Source organism: Rhinopithecus roxellana, chromosome 3 (genome assembly GCF_007565055.1).
Source record: "Rhinopithecus roxellana isolate Shanxi Qingling chromosome 3, ASM756505v1, whole genome shotgun sequence".
Taxonomy (NCBI): Eukaryota; Metazoa; Chordata; class Mammalia; order Primates; family Cercopithecidae; genus Rhinopithecus; species Rhinopithecus roxellana.
In genome coordinates this window covers 92,678,411-92,706,180 of record NC_044551.1, presented here as the reverse complement: position 1 = coordinate 92,706,180, position 27,770 = coordinate 92,678,411, and the positions used below count along the sequence as shown (strand labels likewise).

The 27,770-nt window shown below is 39.9% G+C and overlaps 1 protein-coding gene and 1 non-coding gene across 8 annotated transcripts in view; one reads left to right on the top strand and one right to left on the bottom strand.

The window, feature by feature from the left end:
* The window catches only part of CTNND2 (catenin delta 2), a 943,187-nt gene that overhangs the window by 863,572 nt on the left and 51,845 nt on the right, over nucleotides 1-27,770 (top strand). The gene's annotated exons all lie outside the window — the stretch shown is intronic.
* On the bottom strand, nucleotides 24,078-24,185 carry LOC115896605. The gene has a single exon (XR_004056524.1). It is a non-coding gene; the product is annotated as a U6 spliceosomal RNA (small nuclear RNA).

Sequence of the window (27,770 nt, the reverse complement as noted above, 5' to 3'; positions counted from 1 at the left end):
TTCATGCTTTAAGTTTATAGAGAACAGGTATTACAAGATCTATAGCTTTAGAAAAAGAAATCTAATTCTAAAAATTAGAGGAAATGAGTCAACTCTCATGAAAAACCTTTTGCAATTCTGATTTCTCGGTTATTAGACAAATTTTCGTATCTTACAGACTTCTTTATTAGTCTCAAATGTCTATATTTTTCTGTTCCTCACTTCTTTCCTAAGAGATGTAGATACAATCAAGAGAAGTTCCAAATGCTTGAGATTGAACCAGTGGCTTACAATACAGCTAAAGCTCTTGTCAATGAAGGCCAAAGTTCTTGTCAGTTTATCTCAAATTTCTACAAGGCTACTAAAATTAACCAGGGAGCTGTGTCTCCATTTTTATATGCTTATTGCCCTGGCCAAATTCTGATATAGCTAATTGCTTGTCCCCCACCCAAAATTATCTTCTATTTTAGTTAACTGTTATATTTCTCTGCATGATCTAAGCTTCACAGGTACCCACCCACTAGAGCTCTGGCCATTGGGCAAATGTACTGCATCCTAGAGATGGCAGTATTTTTTAATAAAGAGCCTCTTAAAGACCCTTGAGAAGGAAATCCACTAGCCAGTCTGAGAAATTTACTTGAGAATGAATGTGCTTTTGTTCTGGTAGGGCAGGCTTTGTGGAAATAAACAAACAACCAAAGGAGAAAAGCAAAGGCTATCTATTCTGAGCTTGCTATAGCAAGGGAGTTGGCCATCATCACTTGTGTTTTGGCAGAGACTCAAAGGCAGAAGAGTGGTAAATATTATAGTGGAGAAGAGGGAAGCTTCAGGTGTGCCCTCATTGGAAGCCGATAGCACAGAGATGTCATGAGCCAACCAGAAGTGGAGCACCCCAAGTGACTGGTTGGGGTGTATGCCTGGCCTTCGCTGGTTGTCCTCATTTGGAAGCAGAGACAAAAACTAGGGAAGCTTTCATTTATCAATCATGTCCTGGCCATTTGGGGCCAAATGTTACAGAAGTTCTGAATGGAGATAGCAATCTGTCTTTCTGTGAGTCTAACCTACAGCAGGCTTGCTTCCTGAGTTGCTTATTATAGACAAGGGGTTGGTTTCCTGGGCAGGATGCTCAGGTTGTGGGTCAAAGTTCTGTTTTTATGCATTTTCTAGCCATTGTCCGTTTGCATATTCAGTCTCTCCGTGGGACATATGTGAGAGTTATAATGTAACAGAGCTCTGCTTCCAAAATATACTTTATTTTAAATTAGTTTTTAGTTAATTGTCATGAAACTAAATGTTGCCAGGTAGTTTTGAGTAAATTATCTATTATTGGTTTTTCTCCTTCTGGTACTACATCTATAAGCCATTTGTAGCAGTAGATACAAATTGTAAAGGAAATCATTGTGGAAATGTAAGAACCAAGGAGTTAACCAAAGGGAAACATTGAAGGTAACTTGGTATCTCCTTGGACCTGTTTTCACTAGGACCTAAGGTGGTGGACGCCTCTGGTTGTGGTTGCAGGGAAGGTGTTGTCGACTCTGGCTCTCAAGGCCTAGGGACCAATAGACCTGGGTGGAAAAAGAACATGGCTTGAAAGTGGAAAGAAATATACCAGAAATTGGTAGAAAGGGAAGAAGAAAGAGCATCCAGTTAAAATTCCATAGGCTAAAATATACATATACAATTGTGTCCTCTAAACCATGTTAAAAACAAGTTTTCAGGAACAGATGATTGAAGGAGCACTTTGTTCAACTTGCTAGACTCCTTCATGGAAATTTGTTGGGCAGTACTATGAGCCTGGCCCTGGAAATGTCTCCATTCTTATTTGTTAACAGGTGTCTGTATGTAGCAACATGGACAGAACAGTATATCTCTCCACTAAGACAGTGAATTGCTTATGGCTTACAACGTTAGTGTTTAAATGAAACTACTAACTCCCAGGAGGTATAAATGGTGAGATATTTCTCCTTAAGGAAAAACACTTTTTATGTTGCTTTTGCACAAGTGGTGTGAAACCCAGTTATTTATTGGACACATTCCATGCACAAAAGGGTGGGTTTAGGTGCCTGGAGAATGGATAGCATTTCCAGAAGGAAAGTTCAGAAGGAATTTCAAGAAGCTTTGTAATGAGGGGTAGACACAGTCAGCTACAACGCGGGGGAGATGGTCAGTACACATCTGGACAGGGGTAAACTCACAGGCGTGCCAGGGTATCCATGGGGAGGGTGATATTTCCTTGGCACTGGAGAGTTATCATAACACATTTGACAAGCCTTACATTTTCATTCGTTAGGTTTCTTTCATTAGGTTGAAAGTTAGTGCACTGTCTGTGCCAATGCATGTTTAGACATTTATTTTTCTCTGTGCAAATGTTCCTACTATTGCACTCCGCAGACAAGTGAGAAGAAATTTGACAAGCAATTTGTATTATGTCAGTTATACCAAATCACACCCTTGTCTTCCCCTCTAATCACACAAAAGCCTCCAAAAGCCCATGAGGCATGAAGTTCCAGGAGCTTAGGAAGTTATTGAGGCAACATGAGAAGTATGGAATCGATATCAGGAGGCTTTAGCAAAAAGGATCCTCCCTTTAGCTCCTAGAAAGGTCCATCCTGTGACTTTCAGAAGGTGACTTACCTTCCCCCATTTCCAGCAGTGACCTCGTCTTACCTCAGAATCTCTAGAGCAATAGCTTTCAACAGGACACAGTTTTGTCCCCCAGGAGATATCTAGCAATATCAGAAAACATTTTTAGTTGTCACAACTGGTATGGATGGGAGGGTGCTACTCGCACCTGGTGGGTGGAGGCCAGAGCTGCTGCAGTCCATCCTGCAGGCTATGGGACAGCCTCACAGCACAGCATGGTCCAGCCCAAAATATCAACAGTGCCAAGCTGGAGCAACCCAGCTCCAGATCTTGTACAGACGTCTCTCAAGGAACCCTGGAACCCTGGCAAATTCTGTCTTTCTCCAAAAGAACTATTCCTATCTTTTTCAGTAGGTATAGATTATGTCTACATATATGTGAAAATCACAACTGGGAAATCTAATGAAGTCTAGTATGCAATCCAGCCAAATGACACTAGCTGGATATAGCACTGCTGTGACCCTCTACAAATCTGTGCTTGAGTTGCCATACATGACTCTACCTGTCAGCTCACCACAGAGGCAGTGTGGGTCAGGGATGTTCCATGGCTCAACTGTGTAAGTTATACATCCATGGGTGGATGGTTGCACCATTAGAGAATATTCTGGAAACACTTCTGTGGCTCTTTCAGAAATGTTTCCCTCTCTCTGCACAGACCCTGCTGTTTCCCAGGCAACTAAATGCAGTACCTAAAAATACATGCATGCAAGATTTTTATGGGGAAATAAAACAATATTACATTAAATTTAGGACTAATATTTGAAATCACGTAAATCTCTGAAGGCAGCTACCCTCACTCAGGGAATAGCTTACATTCCAGTCTTAGAAACTACCTTGGGATACCTGACTGGGTTTGCCGTGGTCTGGTTGGGATGGGGCCCTGTTTTGTTTGTTCATGGCTAAGTAGATGCAGAGATTAGATGCCACATCATTCAGGGCAGTGTTCGTGGAATATGGACCTTGATCCAGGCCAGCTCCAAGTTCTGGGAAGGAGAGTACTGAGGTGAATGGACCCTTGTGCTATGCTAGAGGAATGCCAGGATAGTGAAGCGGGCAGCAGAAGCAGCTTTGGAAGGAGCGATTTGGGGAAGTCTACCTAAATGGTGGAACCCCTGAGCTGAGCCCGGAGAAGTTGAAGTTAACCAAACAAAGGAACAAACAATGCAGGAAGCAAGAACAACAGGACTTAAACCTGAGAGTCCCATCTCCTGGAGCATATTTACAAAATTACAAGCAGGGCCACCTGCTAGGAACACAGCAGCTCCCCACACTGTGGGGGTCCTGTTGGCCAGTCCCAAGAGTTGGTGTTTTACCCGGTAAGCAAGAGGGAGCTAGCGATATGACACGGACAACAGAAAAAAATGGCACACACAGTCTCGTGCCCCCAGGCTACTTCTGCTAGGTTTAAAATATGTGATTTGTATTTATTAGGGTGATGCTGGACCTATACCAGAGCAGCAAGCAATGGAATGCATTGCTCTTTCTATGTTTTTATTGACCTGCTGATGAACAAACATCACAGCACATACGTATGCCTGTGTCTGTGCATCTGTGTGTATGCAGACAGGGAGCCATACTCTTTATACCCCTAAATAGACACATATCATGTCCCTCTCTCCCTCCCTCACCTAGCCAGCCCACCCCTTGGTGGATAATTGTGTCTCTTTGTTTTAAACTCAGACCCCAAAACAATGCCTTTTATGTGGGAAAAAAAATGCAAAAGGCATTTTTGCCATTGCTGTTGGTGGTGAGCTGTGTGTGATGTGATTGAGTCTGTGTGCTCCAGTAGAACCAGTTGCCCAGTCCTGCTTCCTGTGACATCATCCTCCTGGACAGGCAGAGGTGTGTACTGGCAGCTTCTCCTGCTTTCTGAAGCAACCGGAGTGCCACGTGCAAGTAATCGTTCATTTCCAAGACAAAGAGCCTGTGTACACACTCATCTCCCTGAGAGAAGCATGGTTTTCACAGAGGTACTCACGGTCCTGAAACCCAGCTCATTAACCCTCCTGAAATTCATGAGGAGGCTCTGCTGAGAAGAGTCACTGATGACAGAATTTTAAACTTTATCTTCTGTCCCCAATAATGTTGGTGATTATCCCCATGAAAACGCATGGGCTTTCTGTGGCTGTCAAGGACTTTCTAGAGAAATTGGCCTTGAGCTTGCCATTTTGTCAGTGCTGGCTCTGTGCTTCCTTAACTCCAGGGAGCTCGAAGCCTGGTTTTTTTGTTTGTTTGTTTGTTTGTTTGTTTTTGTTTTTAACAGATTTGGGCAAAACAGAATCCAATGATAGTGACAGACAGTGATGATGGCAGCCAATGTGATGAACTGAAGCATCGTTTTTATTTATTTATTTGCTTTTGCTTATTTGGTCTTAAATACCAAGTTGAGATAACATTCGATGAGATTTCAGACAGCATTAAAAGTGAAATGACAAATTCCGTGGGATTCCATATAACTGATGAGACATGATTATTTGTCAAATAAAACAAAATAGAACTGTTCTTTGTGGTGTCTTCTTCAAAGTAGCAGCTCTGAAATGTACCTAAACCCACATGTCAAGCAGTGTGTTGGTTTGCTAGAGTTCCTGTAAGAAAGTGCCCCTAACTGCATGGGTCAAATGTGCTGGAGGCAGGAAGTTTGAGATCAGGGTGTCACAGGGTCTATTGCCTTGGAAGGCTGTAAGGGACAATCTGTCCCAGGCCCCTGCCCTCGCTTCTGGTGATTTGCTGTCAGTAGATGGCGTTCCTTGGCTTGTGGAAGCATCACCTCAATCTCTGCTTCATCTTCACATGGTGGTTTGCTTGTGTGCCTCTATCTCTGGATCCAAATTTCCCCTTTATGTAAGGACCTCTGTCATATTGGATTAGGAGCCCACCCCACTCCAGTAGGACCTCATCTCAACTATATCTGCAATGACCCTGTTGCTACATAAGGCCACATTCTGAGGGACTTGGGGTTAGGATGTCAACATATGACTTTTGGTGAGGGGATAGCAATTCAACCCAGAACCAGCGGCATTCCTGTTTCCACCCCATCCCACACCAAGTAGCCCCATCAGCTGCTGAGCCAGCAGCCACTCTGCCCTACAGCACAGATAGGGGGTCAGCCACTTAATCTTTTTGGTTAAAACCAGCAAGGAGGAAGGTCCTGAGTCTCCAACTAATCAGTGGAAGAAAGGAAGAGAGGACAGAGAAGGGAAGGGAACATTCTTTAAGAAAAAGGGGGAATGGAGAGGAGATGAGGAAAGTGTAGTGGGTGAGATGGTGGGCCCCCAGAAATCCGTCCAAGTCCCCAGAATCTGTGAGTGTGACCTTATTTGGAAAAAGAGTATTTGCAGATACAGTTAAGTTAAGGGTCTTGAGATGAGATCATCCTCGATTACCCAGGTGGGCTGTAAATCCAAAGCTAAGTGTCCTTGTAAGAGACACTAGAGGAGATGACACAGACGCAGAGGAGAAGGCCATGTGAGGGTGGAGGCAGAGGTGGGAGCGATGCAGCCTGATTTGGTTGGGACGTTTGTCCCCTCCAAATCTCATGTTGGAATGCAACCCTCACTGTGGGAGATGGGGCCCGGTGGGAGGTATGTGGGTCACAGGGCAGATCCCTCAGGAATGGCTTGGTGCCTTAATGAGTGAGTAATGAATATCACTCTATTTGATACTGCAAGACCTGATTGTTATTATAAACAGAGCCTGGCACCTTACCCCCCTCCCTCTTGCATCCTTCTCTCCCCATACGATCTGTTCACTCACCACTGGCTCCCTTCGCCTTCTGCCATGAGTGAAAGCTTTCTGAAGCCCTCACCAAAAGCAGATGCTGGCACCATGCTTTTTGTACAGCCTGCAGAACCATGATCCAAATAAACTTATTTTCTTTATGAATTACCCAGTCTCAGGTATTCTTTTATAGCAATGCAAATAGACTAAGTCACAGCCCCAATCCAGTAAATGCCAGGAGCCACCAGAATAAATGCCAGACCTCCCCTAGAGCCTTAGGAGGAAGCATGGCCCTGTCTGCTGATACCTTGATTTCAGACTTGTGACTTCCAGAACTGTGAGAGATACATTTCTGATTTTTTAAGCCACCCTGTTTGTAGTAATCCATTGAAGCAGTCACAGGAAACTAATGCAAAGGAAAAGAAAGAAGTGCCATTTTGAGGGGCCCGTAGGGTCCCCAGTGGTGGCCCAAGGGAGCACTACCCGGAAACCCCTAAAGTCCTACATTTTTCTCCAGCTCTGCTGTGCCCTGACTCACTTGAGGAATAGCAGAACCACCAGCTGATCCTGTGCTGTCTCAAGTGACAGTTTCCTTTGAGCACCAGCATCTGTCCCTTCCCTGTCCACCACTCTCCTCCTGGATCTGTATTCAGACCCATGCTGACCTGAACTTGACCTTAGCAATGTGACACTGGAAGGAAAACAGTTGCTGCATAAGCTTTGTTTAACCAATGGAATTATGTTAAACCAAACAAACATCACTGAATCTTCAGACTTACAAAGAAGTCAACAACCCACACTTTCTTTTGCAAGTGAGTTGAGTGAGTGAGTAATGAGTGAGTATCACTCTATTCGATATTGCAAGATCTGATTGTTATTATAAACAGAGCCTGGCACCTTCCCCCACTCCCTCTTGCATCCTTCTCTCCCCATATGATCTATGCACACACTGCCTCCATTTGAAAATAGGGTAGGAGGGACTGCTTATAATGGATTATGAAATGTACATAGGAAATATCGTTCTGTAATATGAAGACTGCTATCTTTGCTGGATGGTTGTGTGGATTTGTGTGGTTTGGGTTGGTTTGATGAGGCTGACCATAGTCACTGTGTAATAATAATCAAGCTACTTGTCGACCAACGTGTAGGCTCCTGCAATCCTAGCAGATGATCACTCACCTCACTGTCGTCTGTCAGATCATGCCAAATGGGCTTGACAGAGTGGCAGGGCAGTGTGCAGGGCATGCTTGGCGCCTGCATTTCGGAAGGTGACACTGCTAAGAAGTCATTCTTACCAAGGGAAAGGACCTCCTGTCACGGTACCTCATTGCAGAATGAGAGCAGACAGCCAGGAACATCAGAGTCCTGCCAGGCAAAGGCTGCTACCCCGCTGTACAACCTGCTGGAAGATGCAGGGCCTGTGCCTGTGGGCCAGTTACTCTCAGCCAAGTGTGAATGACAGCCTCTATCCCCTGCCTGGGCTCCCTAGTGAGGGAGACAAATAGATACTTAAAGTTTTCCAAAAATTGCAATTTCAGAAGAGAAAACTCAAACACTGAACACTTTCCTGAGGTTTGAGCCAGTTGATGTACAGAAGCCCTGTGTCTCGTGTTTTCCTGCTTTTTTAATCTTCCATGCAATCTCTTGTACTCATCAAATCTTTCTCCCTTTGCTACAAGTGAAATCCCATCCCAATAAAGAAGTGGCCACAGCACTGCGGCTTCTTTTCTTTTCCTGAAATTTTACAGCATTAATATTGCTTGTAAAAAGTGGGTCAGCAGCTTGGCTCAGATATAACAATAAGTCATTTTAATTGAGTGAAATTAGTGAAAATAAACTTTGGTCCATTTTTGGTCTTCTAAGCTCATTTTTTGCTTCTGTTTTTATATCTACTTGGTCTCTTTTTATTCATTTCATCATACCTTATGTTCTTTGTACCTATCTACTTGTGAATAGTTCATACAATTACAACATATAGTTACTGATTTTTTTTTAGTTTAGCACAAATACAACCACCAAAGTTTTACACTCATCAAATATAAATCTTGTATGCATTCAACATAAGCCTACAATATAAATGCTGGAATCCTGGGTAGATTAATAGTAATGCTAACAGTTTCATTTAAAATGTCTACTGTGGCTAATTAACAAAGATACAGTCAATATTATATAGCCTGAGACATTCTTACAGTTCATAGGAATAGTGTTGTCACCAGCTAGGAAATTTGGAGAAATATCTAAAGCACAAACCAATTTTACTAAAATACATTTTAAGTATCTTTGGGTTCTCGTGTTATTTTTCTTGAAATAGAAATTCTGTGTACTATAAAAATACAAAAGAGGCCCAATTCCTTTATCCAAAAAAAAAAAAAAACAAAAAATGAAAAATAAGCTCTGATCTAGATATCAAAAGTTTTGTAAGCTAACACTATTAAAGATCCATCTCGAAGTGAGGACAAGTGATGGGAAGCATTTTTTAAGAAACGCTACTGTCTCTTTTGTTGGTTAGAACCATCTAAACTATCTTGTGTCTAGGAAAGAAGATGACCTCCTAAACATAAGAAGGACGAGTCTTTTATAAGATCTGGAAAAGTTCAGGCACCTGGCATGTAATTAGGGCCCCATTATACGTGTTGGAAAAAGAGATAAAGTGATGGTCCAACCACCCGAAGCCACAGTAGGCTTGCTGCCCTTCTTAGGTCTATTTCAGCTCTGGAGGAAATCCTAGATGTACAGGCTTTTTATAAGCCAAATCAGACCCTGGTGAACCAGTGCCCTAAAGCCACGTAAGACTTCCTGGTATCCAAAGTTCAATTCCACAATTTACATTAGAAGTAGAATTGCCATGTGGAAACCAGCACTTGGCTTGGGTGGTAGGTCCCAGGACAAAACTCGACGTGGGCAACACAATTAAATGAGTTTCATACAGTGAACTTCCTCTGTTTGAGAGCCATCTTGGAATTCATCCATAAACTTCTCATTGGTTAATAAGATGAAATTTTAAGCAAATAATTATATATCCTTCTTTAATGCCATGTATCTCTCTAGTTTATGAAGTCCTCTGTGAACAAGGTGTGCATGTATAACGTAAGAACAAGACAGATGCATTTAGCAATAAAGTATATTGAGGTGAACTGCTCCCATCAGCCAACACTAAAAACAGACTAGCACACGTCTTCTCTGACCATCCCTTTTTCATAGTAAGAGTTTTTCTTTCAGTTCTGGTTTTCGTCAACATTAATTTAAGTTGTGAAATTACAACTTCTGTGGTGTAAAGATCTGTGTGCACTTGATGACATGAAAACTTAATAGAAGGCACAAGAACAGTAACAGCGGGGCCCCAGACTGAGCCCTCAGACCCCCACTTCTCTGGAAAGGGAATGGATGCCATGCCCAAGACGGCTTTCTCTATTCTGATAAATTCTCTATTCTGATAAGTTTGGCAAAACCTGTGCTTAAACAAAGTTGAACACTTGGCTTCATTGTGTCTGTTGGTCTGCTCAGAGCCTTTACTTTGCTAATTCAAAGTAAATTTACTAATATGCTATAAATCTCTGAGATGAGTATGAAGTACAGTATTTCCTGCATTTATGTTGCAGTGAAACCCTATTTATAACATAGCATCTTATAAAACTGGTATTCCCCAGACCTGCATAGATGTAAATAACAACTGTATTTACATCTATGTAAAAACTGTAAATGTGAATGCAATTTTCAATTATCAAAGTACTGTTGCACCTTCTTACCTTGTGTGATCAAATGCCTCATGCAATTTGTTTATTAATTTATCAGTAGACATAGGCTTGTCAGCTGTCATCCTATCCTCAGTTTATATGATAGAAGGATAAATTATATACATCAGCAAACTAGATGCAACTTCAATTAATGTTTTTGGAATGACTGGCTGAATAAATGCATGATAGGGAAGATGTCACACAACTGGTAAAGGCAGTCTATCCATGTGAAGAGAGCTCAGAGGAAGGAGTAAAGGAGGGTTAGGCTAGAGAGAAGAGCTTCTGCCTAAGACACTTATGGTCATTAAAGCTCAGGAGACAGCTCTGTGACCTTTCCCATACCATTTAACTTCTATTTGTCTTCTGGATAAATTGAAAATTACACCTGCCATTTTTATATCCCTAGGGTAATGTAAGACACAAATGGAAATAATGAATATGAATGTTCTTGAAAAAGTTAGAACACTACATAATGTCATCTATGATTAATAGCATATGAAGAAAACCAACAGATGATTCCCTCTCTCCATATCCTTAATTGGGTCTGATTTTTATTTTGGCAGAGGTATAAATCAATTTGGAAAAGCAAGAATGAGGGAATGTGATTTTATAATTCATCATTAAACCACTACAGTAATCAATGAATGACTGCTATTCCAGTGTCGCTCAGGTTGGAGGACTAATTTCAGATTCTATTCCTGAAAACAAACTTTTCTTTAGAGAAACAGTGATTTCATCTGTCTCATACAGACAACTGTCTTCTGAAATTTTCATCTTTGGAGAGTTCTTGGGTCTTTGCTAGATAGCAATCTTGACTTAAAAATAAAACACCCTTCATAGGTTTCTCCCCTGAAGCTAGAATCAGTAAGTTTAAATTTTCATCATTCCTTTGTGCTAAAATTAGTCAATGAATTGAGATAATTATTTTTATGGCTATCATGCTTAATAGTTAATCAAATTATTTAAATCCTGTTAAAATGTATCATATTAGTTGCTTGCCTCATTTTCAATATTTCTCAAAAGTCAATTTATTTCTAGTTCAAAAAGGAACTTCAGCAAATCTCTTGTTAATTAACTGCCATTTTTATTTTTAGAATCATTCTTATACTAGTTAAATATGCATATCTCAGCCACCTTCTTGCCCATAGTTCTACTCATTTTCTTAGTTCTTCACACTTCAACAGTGTAAGAATTTCTCAGAATCTAATTCAGTGAATTCCCCTGGATGAGACAAGGTGCTGAAACATACAATTCCTTTTGTCTTCCAAACAGATGAAATAAGTTATTTATTTGAGTGTAATAACTCTTGAAAGAACTGCATACCGTATGCCATAAACCTATAAGATTCTGCCTCATTCAATGTTATTTCTTTTCAGAGGATTGAGTTACTCTTTGAATCATCTTCTCAGACCAACTGCTTCCCAATTCAGGCATGTGAAATAGGATCTTATATGTGTTACGGGTCTGTATCTGTATTTGTTTTTGTTTTTGTTTTTGCTTTTTTGAGACTGAGTCTCACCCTGTCGCCTGGGCTAGAGTGCAATGGCGTGATCTCAGCTCACGGCAACCTCCACCTCCTGGGTTCAAACAATTCTCCTGCCTCCGCCTCCCTAGTAGCCGGGGTTACAGGCACCCGCCACCACGCCCAGCTAATTTTTTGGGTTTTTTTGGTTTGTTTGCTTTTTTGAGATAGAGTTCACTTTGTTGCCCAGGCTGGAGTGGAGTGGTGTGATCTCGGCTCATTGCAACCTCTGCCTCCCAGGTTCAACTGATTCTTCTGCCTCAGCCTCCCAAGTAGCTGGGACTATAGGCACGTGCCACCATGACTGGCTACTTTTTGCATTTTTAGTAGAGATGAGGTTTCATCATGTTGGCCAAGCTGGTCTCGAATTCCTGACCTCATGTAATTCACCAGCCTCGGCTTCCCAAAGTGCTGAGATTACAGGTGTGAGCCAGCATGCCTGGCCTGTACTTGTTTATTAAAATAATGGTTATTAGAAAAAAACGTAAGGAACTTTAGTGTACCTTCTAGAATTTGTCTTATCATCTGCCCATAGCAACTATTTGATTCCCTGGCTCTAGCTGGTCCCTTCTTACTATTCCTTCTCTCTCTCTTTTTCCATTTGAATAAATCTCTAATCAATTAAAACAACAGGCAGATTACAAAAGAAGATTCATTTTTTTAAAAAATCAAGGCATCTCATGAAATATTTATTTGAATCTAGCAAGAGCAAAGGGGCAGATGTGGAGATGAACAGGTCCCTTTCTGGGAAAAGGGGACTGGTATGATCAATCCAGAGGGTTGGTGTTGCCACAACCATTTTCCACTGTGTGAAAGGAAGACAGAAAGAAAAAGCATCAAGATGAGAAAGGGGTTTTCTTAAGGATTGTGGCAGGGGAGCCAGAATTAAGACCAACCCTCTACATTTAAAACTAAGTACAAAATGACCCTGGTTTGTAAGGTTACATTCAGTCAGGTCATGCGCGGCAAACAGCAGTTTTCTCACAAGTTGATCACATTGTCACATATTGGTGTTGCCAATGTCAGAGATGATGTTAATTAGGGAGTCTGCAACTGTTAGGAAATGGGTCAAAGATTCATTATTTGGGACTACAGTAGAAAGGGGGTTGTGTGTTTGGTTTGTTTGCTTGTTTGTTGTGGGTTCGTTTCCCTGAGCTTGGCTTCATTCTATTTCCCTGAATGAGGACTGTGACAAGCACGTGATGTGCACACTGCCATGACTGGGGCAGAGCTGGGTACTGGTTTGCCTTTACAGTTCTTCCTAATGCTGACGTTCTGCCCCTAAAATAGATTTAGCCACAGGTTTTTGGTTAGCAGTTTTCTTATTTGTGATCATTAATTTGATATGTTGTCTTATCAAACCGGTTGTATAGGCATAGGTATAGCGAGCAGTTTGATTCATTCACAAAGACCCCTTGGCATGGTTATAAAAATGAGAGCTATATGATGTTAAATCTTGAGGGTTAACTTTTGTTTTGTGGTCACTTTTATATCTGTGGCAGAAATATTTGATTCTGGATTACTGAAATCAGTAATCCAGAACTTCCAGATTCAATGTTCGCCTCTTCCAGGTTTCACGCCCATTACCTATGTCTCAAAGATTATTCCATCTCTCTGAGCTCCAAGTTTTCAGTGCTCCTGCCCATACTACCTGTAGGGTTGGGATTCCCTAAGCCAACATTTTTGGCAGCAGGGACCAGTTTCATGGAAGACCATTTTTCGATGGACTGAGGTTGGTGGGGAAGATGGTTTCAGGATGAAAGTGTCCACCTCAGATCATTGGGCATTAATTAGATTCTCATAAGGAGTGTGCAACCTAGATCCCTCACATGCACCATTCACAATAGGGCTCACACTCCTGTGAGAATCTAATGACACCACTGATCTGACAGGAGGCGAAGCTCACCTGCCTCTCACCTCCTGCTGTGTGGCCTGGTTCCTAACAGACCATGGACCAGTATTGTTTCATGGCGCACGGCTTGGGGACCCCTGCCGTAAGCTACACAACATGAACCAAGCCAGTGTCCTGGGAGGATGGTGTAGGCGTTAACTCCACATATGAAATGCAGTCATTTTAAATGAGCTTGTCGTATCCAATTAGATCATATTTCCCTTTAAATGTAACATCTCCGGCATGGTCATTATTACGAATTTGATTTACTCAATTACATTCTGGTAGGAAGGAGGACAGATTCTAAGTAAATATGAAAGCCTATGGCTAAAGAGAAACACCCAGATTAGTAATAATAATAGTTAAATAATAATGTAACTATTGCTTTCAGTTGTTGTATAGTTTCAGACCAATCAACATATGTCATATTTGCAGGACTATTGTAATTATTAGCTTTTCCTGATAATTTATTATCGTCTTCTGTTTTAAAATTTTTAAAGGATTTTTAAAATGAATTTTGAAGGATTAATTAGAAGATACCATTTAAGGAATCTTTTATTCTAGTCTTTATAAGCTTAACCTGTTGGATCAAGCACTGGAGACAGAGGAAATAGAAAGAAGGCTTCTGTAACATGCCTGATTCAAATCAGGACAGTAATCACAGTGAAATTTGTGTCATTTTTTTGAGGTAATTAATCCTTGTTTTATTGATCTTGGATTAGTAGACACTGCAGTTTCTCAAAGTTTTCTGCCTCCAATGCAAACAAGTTCTGGAACTCCTGACTCAGTCCCTTGGTAGTCTTCATTTATGGTAGTGATCTCAGCTGATACAGGGATGCGTGTAACTAAGGTCCAATTTTAGAGTCCTTTAATCGAGCTTTTGTGATGTTTCTTCCAGCAGACATCATTACTGACCCATGGCTTTGGCAGGCGTATTTAGGATAGTGTGACAAAAAATCAGAAACCACCTGTTGGTGCTAAGGCTGAATAGGTCTGGTTGTTAACTCATTATAACCACTAATATCCAAATTGAGGCCAGTTTGTTTCATAAAGAACTAGTCAGTGACTGCCATGAGAGTGGTGAGGGTGCAGAACAATCTCCACGGCCTTTTAATGTATTCCATCCAATGTGTGTTTGGATTACCACCAACTGAAAAGTCTATTTTAAATGTGGAAATGGGATCGTCTTTTAAAAAATTGTTGACCATTATTGTGCCATTCTTTAACATGAAAGAGACTGTACCTCTCTCCACAATGAAAAGGTCATCACTGCTGAATCATAATCACGATGCTCATATTTTACTCATCATAATTAAGTGGTGGTTGAGCTTTTCATGTTTTCATTTGGCAGGTCTTTTTGTATTGGATTCTTGATGAACAGGAGCTCTCACCATAATATTAAACCAAATAAAAATCTACAAAATGCTGAACATAGCTAATTATTTCTTGGATTCCTTTTCTCATAAGGTGAAGAAGAAACATCTTTAGTGTCACCAGAAGCTTTGTGAGAAACCCCAGAGGTGCTTTAGATGTAGAAGATACTTCTAAAAGTTGTATTAGTTTGAGGCCAGGTGCGGTGGCTCACGCCTGTGATCTTTACCAGCACTTTGGGAGGCCAAGGTGCATGGATCACCTGAGATGAGGAGTTCGAGACCAGCCTGGCCAACATGGTGAAATCCCATTTCTACCAAAAAATACAAAAAATTAGCCAGGTGTGGTGGTGGGCACCTATAATCCCAGCAACTTGAGAGGATGAGGAAGGACAATTGCTTGAATCCAGGAGGCAGAGGTTGTAGCGAGCCGAGATCATGCCTTGCACTCCAGCCTGGGTAACAGGAGTGAAACTCTGTCCAAAAAAAAAAAAAGTTGTATTAGTTTGACTGTGGGGGTGCAGATTTGTGGAGGGCAATTTCAAAAAGAGTTATCTGGGGATGCAAGATATGAGTGTAAATCTGGAGTGGCTAAAGACAAGACGTAACTTCAGCTTGGCTCAGCATGATAATATTTATAATAAAGTGGTTAAAGAAGTTATTAGGAATGCTAGCATTTTCATGAGCAAGGATCTTTGACTAAATATTAATTTGAAAGATTGAACTCTAGCATTTCCACAAGTGAGGAAATTTTGCTAAAAGTGACTCAAGAGATTAACAAAAGCACAAAAGAATTAACAGGATATCAAGTAGGAGGATTTTAGTGATAAAGGAAGCTTTTGTTCTTTGGGCACGGACTATGCTTCACAATTTCTTACTGAAAACAGAGTATATACTCAGATACACTCAGAGAGAAAACCCAACTCTAAGTTTATTATTTTCGTAACCTACTCATGTAACATTTGCAGTAGAGAGTTCACAAGCCTTTACTCTATCTTGTAAGTAAACTCATCAAAATTACACAAACTTTATAAAGACAGTAACACCTTTCATTGTTTTTTTTTTTTTTTCAAGTTCATTATTTCCAGGCACTATAAACCAATGCAAATAAGATTCACTTCTTCTCAAACTTTCCATAACTTACTGCACATCCTCAAATATGGCTTAATTTTACATATTAACACACAGCCAGACTTTTTAACCTGAGATGCACTTTCTTCCTTGATAAACAAAACTGCATTCCATTATTTTAGAGACACATTCATATTATTTTACAACTATTGTACCTAGTATAGTGTAGTGGGCAGAATAATGTCCTCCCAAAGATGTCCAGAGCCTATTCCCTCAAACCTGTGACTGTGCCACCTTACATGGCCATGGGAAATTAAGGTTGACAATCAGCTAACCTTGAGATAGGAAGAAGACCCTGGATTATCCCAGTGGACCTGATGTAATCACAAAGGTCCTTAAAGTGGAAAAGGGAGCAGTTGGAGGCAAATGAGAGGGTCAGAGCTATGTGACACAAGAAAGGACCGTTGTTGCTAGTTTTAAAGTTAGAAACAGAGGGTTACATGCCAAGGAAGTCAGGTGGCCTCTAGGAACTGGAAAAGGCAAGAAAATGATTCTCTCCTAGAGCTCCCAGAATGCAGTCCTGCCCACACCCTAATTGTAGCCTAGTAAGACCAGTGTTGTACTTCTAACCTGCAGAACTGTGAAATAATAAATGTATCTAGTTTTAAAGCACTGGACCTGTGGTGATTTATTATAGCAGCATTAGAAAACTAACACATACAGCATCAACTTTTCATATTAGTTATAACTTTGAAACCATGTAACTGAGTTGTTTCCTCACAGACATAAAGAAGGCTAGGAGACAGTTGCCTGTGTGGACTTAAGATCAGCTGAGATTCCAGAAAGCTGCCTGTGGTTCCTCACAATGTACTTCCTCCAACAGTTTGATATATTGTTTTGTATTTCATGAATTAGCAACTCAAACAAGTCCAGGACATTTGTACATTTGCAGATATTTGAAGCGCATATATGTGTGTGCCTATGTGTTTAGTGGACAGTGTTTTTTCAAAAAGAGGACATTAAAAATTTTGCTCAGAGGAGTTTAATGGAGTAACTCAGTAACAGATTGTTGTAGAATTCCCTAAGGTGAAGAAGAGCAACTCCTTCATGAAACAGGAGTTATTGAAATTCAATCTAGCTGAGCACTTATTAACCGTTTTAAATTTTCAAATAATAGTGTTAGCCTATCTGTCTAATAAATCTAGAATTGGAAATCTTAAAAATTCATATTATTAAAAATTGAGGAAATAACCTAATCTTTTATAAAACAGATCATGCTAACCAAAGATTTATGAAATGATAAGACCAGGAGAAAGATACCTCTGTTTTTCCCCTAATATTATCAAAGCAGTCTAATTTTGCAAAGATTTGCTTTAGCTAAAAATACTGCATCAACTCCTTTTACCTTAGATACCAAATATTGAAACCTCTTCAAATATCCTCAAAGGTCCTGAAGTGTCTTAGTAATATTTTTTCCCTTGTCTTTGCTAACCTAGTATCAACTATTATTTCTTTGCTTTAAATTTTTTAACCTAGCTACCAAGGCTGTTAATGTAATTCATTGTGAAATTTCTTTGTGTCTTTCCTTGAAATAAGCTTTTGTGAAAGATATATATGTGTGTGTGTGTTTATAGATATATATATATATATATATATATATATATATTTTTTTTTTTTTTTTTTTTTTTTTTTTTTTTTGAGACAGAGTCTTACTCTGTCACCCAGGCTGGAGTGCAGTGGCATGATCTCGGCTCACTGCAACCTCCGCCTCCCAGGTTCAAGAGATTCTCCTGCCTCAAACTCCCAAGTAACTTAGATTACAGGCTCCCGCCACTGCACCCAGCTAATTTTTTGTATTTTTAGTAGAGACAGGGTTTCACCACATTGGCCAAGCTGGTCTCGAACTCCTCACCTCATGGTTCACCCACTTCAGCTTCCCAAAGTGCTGAGATTACTCCTGACCTCATGATTCACCCACTTCAGCTTCCCAAAGTGCTGAGATGACAGGCATGAGCCACCGCACCTGGCCAAATTTTTATTTTTTTCTTAAAGGACCAGCAGCTTAAAGCATTCTGAGAGTGTTTTCATTGGCAATTTTGTAGTTTTCTTGTTGTAATTACATATATAAGGACTTACTTGTTTACATAAGCCCATCAAATCAGGAGTCCCATTTATCAGTCTCATCCAGAGAATAGAAAAGTTATACCAATTTCTAGACAGAGAAAATGTTTATACACATACAACAGAAGAATCCCCAGCAAACTCTTGGGTAAGCTGGAGGATTCAGGAACTTATAACTGGATTTCTTATCTCATATGTGCTATTTTTTTGTAATCCTTGTCAAGTCCATTGTGGGTTGAACCAGGGGATACACGTTAAGATTTATTAACACCTTTTTGTCAGCACATGTTTATTGGCATATTTCTATATTTCTGTGTGACTTTTCTAATTTTTAACTTGAAAAAAAATTATAGGTTCACAGGAAATTATAAAGATAGTAAGGAAGGGTCCTATGTATCCCTCAGCCAGTTTCCAGCAATGGCTATATCTTATGTAATTGTAACACAATAAATCAGGAAATTAACATTACAATATGTGTGTACAGTGTCATCACATGTGTGGATTTGTATAGCCATCAAGGTTATCAAGATACAGAATTATTATTCTCTCAGCCCAGTGATATTTGTTGTACCATCTTGTCATAGTCACACTCTTCCTGACTATCCTAAACTCCTAGCAACCATTAATTTGTTCTCCATCTCTATAATTTTGTTATTTCAAGAATGTTATATAAGTGATATCTTACAATATATAACCTTTTGAGATTGGCGTTTTTCACTTAGTGTAATATCATTCAAATATTTTCAGACGATAGCGTGTAGTGTTCCTTTTGATTGCTAAGTAGTATTCCATGTATTTTGTTTTAGAGGAAAAAAAAAGATAAGCACTCAGAACCTTCCAGATGTTTCCAGAGGTCAGAGATCTCCACACAGTCCAGTAGAGACCTTTCCCATGTTAACAAGCATTCAGACATTTTCAGTAACTAAGCAATACCATTTTGAATGCTTCACCAATTTGGTTTGTAAGCCACATTAATCAGTTTTAAAATATATTATTTTTGCATATATTTTTCCCCTTTGATGATAGACTGTGTTTAAATTGAATATATTTATAGTGTGCAGATGACAGATTTCTATAAATTAAGCTCCAAATATTTCCCAAAAGAGAAATGAGAGACAAAACATTCCAGCATTGTAAACAACAACCTTTTATATACAGAAGGAAAAAAGTCTTTCGCACTAGCTTACAGACATCCAATCACACAGAAATCAGCTTGTCACTTTTATATCGTCAATTATTGCTGAAAAGTAAATTCAGAGAGGGGAGAGGATTCTAGGCTGATGGAGAAGTAGGAAGCACCAGGAATCTGTCTCACCACCTAGACACAATCACATTGGCAGAATCTGTCTATTAGTCAGGGTTCTCCAGAGGGAGAGAACTAATAGGATATATGTATATATGAAAGGGAGTTTATTAAGGAGAATGGGCTCACATGACCACAAGGGGAAGTCCCATGATAGGCCATCTGCAAGCTGATGAAGAAAGAAGCCATCAGTGGCTCAGTCTGATGCCAAAAGCCTCAGAAGTAGGGAAGACAACAGTGCAGGCTTCATTCTGTGGCCGAAGGCCCAAAAGCTCCTGTCAAACCAATGGTGTAAGTCCAAGAGTCTAGATGCCAAAGAACCTGGAGTGTGATGTTCAAGGGCTAGAAGCATCCAGCATGGGGGAAAGGTGAAAGCCAGAAGGCTCAGCAAGCCATCTTATCACACCTTTTTCCACCTGCTTTTGTTCTAGCCATTATAGCAGCCGATTGGATGGTGCCCACCCACTGTCTCTCCCAATCCACTGACTCAAATGTTAATCTCCCCTGACAATACCCTCACAGACATACCCAGAAACAGTGCTTTACAAGCCACCTAGGCATCCTTCAGTGCAATCAAGCTGGCACCTAATATTAACCATCACACTGAATGTAACTATTTTGAAACTCTGGAGTCTATTGAAGGCTTAAAAATTTCAGAAGGCTTGGACAGTAAAGTACAGTTTATTTGGTCAATCTCAGCTCAGCAGTAGCTACCCATCCCCCACCCCTCAGCCCTGTGACAGGTAGCTGTGCACATGTTCCTAGAGCAGCTTACTTGCAGCTGGCAGAAGCCAGAGTTGGCACAAAATACTCTGTCCTCTAAATATTGGGGATCTGTTCTTTCTGCTGATTGCTGCTTCTCACTACAGAGATACAAACACAGAGGCAAGCAGCCATTGTTACACACACATATACCATGATTGCAAGCCCCTCCATCTTTGGCTGAAGTTATTTTCAGAGGATTTAAAGAGCTGACACACTCACCCTCCTCATCCACTTTGTTTTTTGCTTTTCCCTTTTTGGGAGCCAGTCATTAAAGACTAGCATATTCAAAAGCAACTGCATATACAAGAGAAATAAGAGAGCCATTGTGCTTGATCAGGGAAACTCTCATGCTCAGAAAACATCTATGAAGATCTTAAGGCTAATTCTCAACCCAGGGACAGCCTAAAACAGTCAAAAACAAAACAAAAACAAAAAAAAAAACAAACCCTGAAAAAGAGGAAGAATCTGATTTCCAGATAACCCATTATTACATTCAAATTTTAAGTTTCAACAACAACAAAAAACCACAAGGTGCACAATGAAGCAGGGAAGTATGACCAGTTCAAAGGGAAAAAAACAACAACAACCACCAGAAACCATAGCTGAAAAATGGCACAAAGGCAGAGCTACTAGACAGACTTTAAAACAACTGTTTTAGAGATGTTCAAAGAATTAAAGGAAGATATGGAGAAAGTAAAGTTAAGAACATGATGTGTGAACAAAATGGAAACACAAAGTCATAGAAAACCTAAAAAGAAACAAAAAAAAATTAGAGCTGAAAAGTACAATAATTGAAATGAAAAATTCACTAAAGAATTGCAAAGGCAGATTTGAGCAGGCAGAAGAAAGAATCAGCAAACTTGAAGTTAGGAAAGTTGAAATTATTGACTTTGGAGAACAGAAAGAAGAAAGATTGAAGAAAAGGAACAGAGCATAAGGGTTCTGTGGACATCATCAAGAGGATCAAATACACACTACAAAAGACTCAGGAGAAAAAAAGTGAGAAAGGGATAGAGAGATTATTAGAGGAAATAATGGCTGAAAACTTACCAAATTTAATGAAAGGCATAAATATAAACATTCAAGAACTCAATGAGATTCAAATGGGATAAGCTCAAAGATACCCAGACTGAAACACATTACAATCAAATTGTTGAAAGACAAAGAATCTTGAAAGCAGGAAGAAGTGACTCATCACACACAAGAAATCCAAAATAAGGTTATCAGCTGGTTTTTAAATCAAAATTTTGAAGGCCAGAGGTTGATATAGTCATGGTGCTGAAAGAAAAAAAAACTGTCAGCCAAGCATCCTATGTCCAGCAGAAGTGAAGGAAAACTTAAGACATTCCTAGATAAACAGAAACCAAGAGACTTCATTACCACTTAGACCTGCTCTGTAAGAAATCCTAAAGGGAGTCCTGCATGTTGAAATGCAAGAACACTAAACAGTAATTCAAAGGTATAAGAAGAAATAAAGATCTTAGTAAAGATAAATACGTGGGCAATTATAAAGCTCATATTGTTTTAACAGTGGTTTATAATGCTACTTTTGTTTTCTACATAATTCAATACATTTAAGAAAAAGCAATTACTACTTTACAAGCTAACATTATTGTGACTTTGTTTCATAACTGTACATTTTTTTCTACGTAATTTAAGAAATTAATTCATTTTAAAAAAAAAACAATTATTTATGTTTTGGACCCACAATGTTCAAAGATGTAATTGTGTGACATCAATAACTGAAAAGTGTAGGATGGAACTGTAAATGAACAAAGCTGGTATAAATTCAAAGTATAATGGTATAATGTTAAATGTAATCCCTGTAGTAACCACAAAGAAAATCATTAAACTATATACACAAAAGAAAATAAGGAGATTAAAACATTTAACTACAAAAAAACAACACAAAGGAGATAGTAATGCAGGAAATTCGGGACAAAAACAGCTATAAGGCATATAGAAAACAGCAAAATGCTAGAAACAAGACCCTCTTTATGAGTAATTACTTTAAATATACATGGATAAATTCTCTAATCAAAGACAGAGATTGACAGAGTGCATTAAAAAATAATATCCAATTATATGTTGCCTACAAAAAACTTACTTTAGATTCAAAGACAGAAATAGATTGAAAGTAAAAGGATATTTGTACATCCATGTTCACACCATTATTCTCAATAGTGAAAATGAAGTATAAGCTAATTCTTCATCAACAGAAGAATGCAAAATATGGTATATATACACAATGAAATATTATTCAGTCTTGAACGTTCTGGCTGGGTGCAGTGGCTTATGCCTGTAATGCCAGTGCTTTGGCAGGCCAAGGTGGGCAGATCACTTGAGGCCAGGAGTTCAAGACCAGCCTGGCCAACATAGTAAAACCCTGTATCTACTAAACATACAAAAAACTAGCTGGGGGTGGTGGCACATACCTGTAATCTCAGCTACTCAGGAGGCTGAGGCACAAGAATTGCTTGAACCCAGGAAGCAGAGGTTGCAGTCAGCTGAAATTGCACCACTGCACTATACCCTGGATGACAGAGTGAGACCCTGTCTGGAAAAAAAAAAGGGATTGTACATTCTGACATACGCTACAACACGGATGAACCTTAAGAACATTATGCTAAGTGAAATAATCCAGTCACAAAAAGACAAATCCTTTATGTTGCCATTTATATGAGGTACCTGATTATCAAATTCATAGAGACAGAAAGTAGAATGGGGGTTTCCAGGGGCTGAAGGGAGGGGTTGGGAAGTTGTTTAAATGCTCTTAAAGTTTCAGTTTTGCAAGATGAAAAGAGTTCTAGAGATGTATGATTGTAGAATGATATGAGTTGACATAATGTCAACAAACTATATAGTTAGAATGGATAAAATGGTAAATTTCGTAAGTCTTTTACTGCAATAAAGAAGTTTTTTTGGAAAAAAATAAACTCAGAGCACCTCAGCAAAAACCCACAATTCAATTTTAGCAACTCCAGAAAAAAGAGGGCCATAGAACTACTAAGACCTCAAAGACAAAGGAGTTGTGATGTTTCTCATCCAGGGTTGCTCTCTAGTCCAGCCAACCTTCTGGAAAAATACATTTTCTCTAATCAGTTGGAGACATTTAAGTTTATAATGGTGCACAACAAAGACCATCTACACATAGGACTCCATCAGTGATCAGAAGAGATCTATAAGTGTTGGAAGGGACTCAACTGACTTCCCTGTTGCCTGCTGCCTTAGAGAATGCAAGTCTTAGACCGTAAGACCACTACTCAACATTCCTGCCACCAAAGTGAAAACCAAATGGTAGTATGCACATCAGTAATAAACACAGGCTTACTTCAGAAATGGAAATAGAAAGTCATAAACACAACATGGAAACAGAAGCAGTCAACGAGAGCAAGGCTGTTACCTCATCATGAAATTCCCGCTAGCTCCTTTCTGCACAAGCGCTCTGCAAGGAGTGCCTTTCTTGGGCAACATGGTTTGTTAGGTCTCCTGAGTGAGTCCCTCAGGGTACCTTGGTGTGCCCAACAACGCTTAATGGAAGATTTCGAGAATGAAGCATTGCAAAGAGAAAAGAATCTTTACTTGCAGTTTTTCACGAAAATCTGGATTTAGAAAACTGGTTCACCAAATACCAAATACAGGTATTTGAAGGAAACTCACATACAATGGAAAGGGTAGCAAAGTTCCAAAGTTGCAGTTAGTGCATCACTGATGAAAATATAGTCTTTTTTCCGCACAATTATATTATCACCAGTGGTCGTCTCTTACCAGTATTGCAAAAATCAGAGCTATAGTCATTGTTATTAGAGACTAAGTAACTTAAAAGAAATGGCCCAAGGATTCATTTCTATTGGGAACTTTAGCAAGAAAGAGTGATTTTGTTTGTGGTAGTGATGGTGGTAGAGTCTTGTTTTGTACTGTTTCGATCTGACAGAGCAACAAGCTTTTCTTTTTTAAAAAACAAAATATGGAACACCTCACAAATTTATGTATTATCTTTGCACAGGGGCCATGCTAATCTTTCTCTGTATAATTCCAATTTTAGTATATGTGCTACCAAAGCGAGCACCATGATTTCCCTTTTTCAGATGTGATTCCATGATAGTGGATCATTGGTAGCACATTTATTCAAAATAGAAGCAAGGCAAGGTATCCACTATGCTTTCATAAATTTAAATATTCTTTGAACCTGATGACCTGCTTGTCTCTCTGACGGGATTTTGGTATGTGATTCTCTCATATAAGTAATATAATTTTGCATGTTTTTCTTTGTGTGGAAAAATAACATTCAACTTATCCATTAATATTAAGCTTTAAAGTTCACTTGGTTTTTACTACCCTCTGTGTTATTCCCACGTGAAATCTCTGAATCATGTTTCCCTGCATTACCTCAACATTTCCATGGGCTCCAAGCCCTGTCAGTTGCTTCTTAAGAATTTCCATCATGGCTGTTCTCATGTCCTCGATCCCCCCCATGACCACCTTTTTGTAGTCACAGGTTCTTCTTTCTTCCTGAAATATTATAGTTTCCTGACAAATGAATGAATCACTCTATTATTTTCAGTCTGTGTCATACCTTTTACTTAACCAAATTAAATCTAAAAGAAGGTAGAGTCAGCTGTGTATGGTGCCTCACACCTGTAATCCCAGCACTTTGGGAGGCCAAGGCAGGCAGATCACTTGAGGTCAGGATTTGGAGACTGGCCTGGCCGACATGGTGAAATCCCATCTGTACTAAAATTCAAAAGTTAGCCAGGTGTGGTGGCGTGTGCCTGTAGTCCTAGCTACTCGGGAGGCTGAGGCAGGAGATCATGCCACTGTACTCCAGCCTGTACAACAGAGTGAGACTCTGTCTTAAAAAAAAAAAAAAGAAAAAGAAGAAGAAGAAGAAGAAGAAGGTGGTGCAGTCAGCTGGAGCAGCCATCTACAGTGGTTACTGGTGCCTGCTCCTTTTCAGGGCCTAAGCAGGTCATTCCAAGATAGGTACCTCCTCTGCCCCATGCCAGGCTCAAACACAGGGGGAAGCTTATGCTCTACATCCACAGAGAACCTCCGTGCACCACAGAACCACAGCTGGGTTCTAGGTGCCCTTTCTGTCCCTGGGACTGTGAAGAACTGCCCACAACCTCCACCTGGTGATCCAGCCTCTTTCTTCCCCAGTCCTAAAGGAACCCTACCTCCATCCATTTCTCTCTAAAAAGAAAAGGAAACAATTTAATCACCTTGATGGTGTCAAACTATAAAAAAGGTTTGAACCACCCACTTTGGAGTTTCCTGTTGCCAATATGATCCCCCAAAAAAGGGAATTAACTTCTTTTACCCTCTGAAGAAATCTCAGACCTCAAAGACCCAAAAGTCTGCCTGAACAGTAGAAGGAGAAGAGTCAAGATTCCTCCACCCCGTCTCTACTGGCAAAACAGAAAAAACTAGCCGGGCGAGGTGGCGGGCGCCTGTAGTCCCAGCTACTCGGGAGGCTGAGGCAGGAGAATGGCGTGAACCCGGGAGGCGGAGCTTGCAGTGAGCTGAGATCCGGCCACTGCACTCCAGCCTGGGCGACAGAGCAAGACTCCGTCTCAAAAAAAAAAAAAAAGATTCCTCCTACTGGGTAGCAAGAATAGCTTTTTGGCTCTTTCAGGTGTTTAGAAACTTAGATTAAAAAGAAAATACAGGGCCGGGCGTGGTGGCTCAAGCCTGTAATCCCAGCACTTTGGGAGGCCGAGACGGGCGGATCACGAGGTCAGGAGATCAAGACCATCCTGGCTAACATGGTGAAACCCCGTCTCTACTAAAAAAAATACAAAAAACTAGCCGGGCGAGGTGGCCGGCGCCTATAGTCCCAGCTACTCTGGAGGCAGAGGCAGGAGAATGGTGTGAACCCGGGAGATGGAGCTTGCAGTGAGCTGAGATCCGGCCACTGCACTCCAGCCTGGGCGACAGAGCGAGACTCCGTCTCAAAAAAAAAAAAAAAAAAGAAAGAAAAAAAGAAAATACAGGATATGGAACAGTTAATAGAAACACACTCCCTTGAGTTGTAGTGTTTATAATTTCACTGGAAGTCTAGAAGAAGAAAGCATTATTGTCAAGAAAAAGACTGTATGTTTCTTCCACCTTCAGTTTTACTATTCTGAAACCTTCCTTCTTAATGCACCAGAATTCTTTTTGTAAAATATCAAGTTGTTCTTGTTGCCCCCTTGACATACCAAAAAAAATCCTAAATGTACACCTCCTGAATCAAGCCTTCCATAACAACTCCAGTCCTATCTAACTTGTGTCTTCCCTGAACTACTGTTATAAACATACAACACAAGGTCACTTGCGTCTGTAATTATTCTATGCCCCATATTTTATTATTTCCCTAATCAGCTTCAAAGTTTCTAAACACTTGAAAAAGCTAAAAATCTTTTCTTGCTACCCAAATTTCTTGGGAAGATAGGATTTAAATTTCACTGTAAAAAGACAGCATTTTCAACACATAATCAAAGGCTAAAAAAGAATTGTAACCTTTTAAAATAATTAACAAACTTTGTCCCGAGGTTTCCTTCTCCATGGAATAATATTACCTGGTTTGTTTCTTTACCTGGATGATCAAAAATATAGACTAAAATATATCCCTCCAGATAGACTGATAAATAGACTTCATGAAAAATCTCCAATTGCCTAGTAAAATGTCAGTGACCTATATTGGAAATACTAGAAATAAAATAATTCCAATGAGTTTCCTCGACAGTAAAGTTGGGGTAGATTAAATATAACAGTTACTCCTAATCTTTTCCATATCATGGGGCTTGTGGAAAACAATAGCACTTCAATGGCACACTGGGGTGAGCAGAAGAGGCTGCTCTGCAGGGGTTGGGTACCCTGCCATCTGCTTGTTTTCTAAAGTAAACTAACATGACAGGGACACCTGCATGTTAATCAGGACTCAAGGGTTGGAAAGTCATGGAGGATGAGACTACATCTTCATATTTATCTGACATAATTTTCAAAATGATAATACCAACAAAACTGAAACATACTACAGCCAAATTCTTACCCTCTCTTCATTTTTGGTTTTAACCTTGACAGTGCCCAAGGTCACAAAACCAGTTCTCCATACACAGTCAAGGGTGTAAATGTCCCTGCATATACAATGACTGGAGTATTTTTTCAGTTATTTTGCCCTTCCTTCATCACTTTCCTTATAAGGAAAAGGAAGAAGGAACACATTGATCATCTCACGTGTATGGAGCTCAAATGTGTCTTCTAATGATTTGTGGGGGTTAATGAAGTGACAGAATCTCCAGTATGCTGAGCCCTACAAAAGTAAACTCTTAACCAGAGTTAAGGCTGATTTAATGATAAACAGATAAACTATTTTAGGTGCTGTCATTAGAAAATAAATATGCTACGTTTGGGGGTTTGCAGGCAAACCATTTTTGTCAGACACTTCCTCAGCTATCATCAAGTGAATGAACACGCTTTTCTATTTCAGTAATTTAAGCATCAGCATTTTCTCTCTAAGCTAAAATAAGCCACCTAAACATAGGATAAGAGCAGATACCAAAATTACAAGGGCCTGTGTTTGCCTAGAATTAAGATATCATCGCCTACTCTCACAAGGTTCCCTTCCTGCTGCCAGGCACCATGTGCCAGAGAATTAAATAGCAGAAGAAGA